The sequence below is a fragment of the Peromyscus maniculatus genome, chromosome 9 (assembly GCF_049852395.1).
Source record: "Peromyscus maniculatus bairdii isolate BWxNUB_F1_BW_parent chromosome 9, HU_Pman_BW_mat_3.1, whole genome shotgun sequence".
NCBI classification, from domain to species: Eukaryota; Metazoa; Chordata; class Mammalia; order Rodentia; family Cricetidae; genus Peromyscus; species Peromyscus maniculatus.
In genome coordinates this window covers 41,705,277-41,706,139 of record NC_134860.1, presented here as the reverse complement: position 1 = coordinate 41,706,139, position 863 = coordinate 41,705,277, and positions in this window count along the sequence as shown.

Sequence of the window (863 nt, the reverse complement as noted above, 5' to 3'; positions counted from 1 at the left end):
GAAGACAGAACCCCAATTGGATATCTCTGGTCTCCAAATGAAGCTTCCAATACTGGCGATGGGTTACATTTAGTCCATTTGTTGGCAAATGGGTCCACTGTAAATAAGTGAAAGTGGGCCTGTAACTTCATTTTGTTTTCTTGATTTTGTAAGCAAGGCTAACTGAGGCTCAAAAGAAGTAGATGAAGAGTCAGGCATGGTGGCATACCCCTGTAATTACAACACTTAGGAAGTAGAGGCAGGCAGCTATTTGAGGTCTAGGCCACCCTGCTCTACATAGTGAGTTCTAGGAGAGCCAGAGCTACACAAATAAACCCTGTCTTGAAAAACAAAACAAAAACACACACACACACACACACACAAAAAAAAAAAAAAAACAGAGTTGAGGCACTGTTTTCTTTTCTGTTTGGGAACAGCTTTCACTGAAAAGACAGTACAGAGTAGGGCACAATGGTTCCAGCCTGTAACTCCAGCACATAGTTGGCAGAGGCAAGAGGATTACTGTAATGTTAAGTCCTGCCTGGTGTACGTAGTGATTCCTAGGCCAGCTAGAGCCACGTAGCCACGTAGTCTCATTTTAAAAGGAAACCATCTCTTCTCTACAGTTTAACAGAGTTTAGAATTTACCTGTGAAGCAGTCTGAGCCTGGAGCTCTCAGGGTAATGAGGTCAATTACTAAATTAGTTCCTTGTTTGTTGTGGCTTCACCATAATACCTGACAGAAACAATTGGGAGAGGAAGGTTTTATTAGGGCTCACTCTATCACAGCAGAGAAGGCATGTGGGGAAGCTCAGTCTGTGGAGTGGGAGGCTGAGGCTGTTGCCATGGCAGCAGGCCAGGAAGCTGCCCATAGCCTCAAGGAG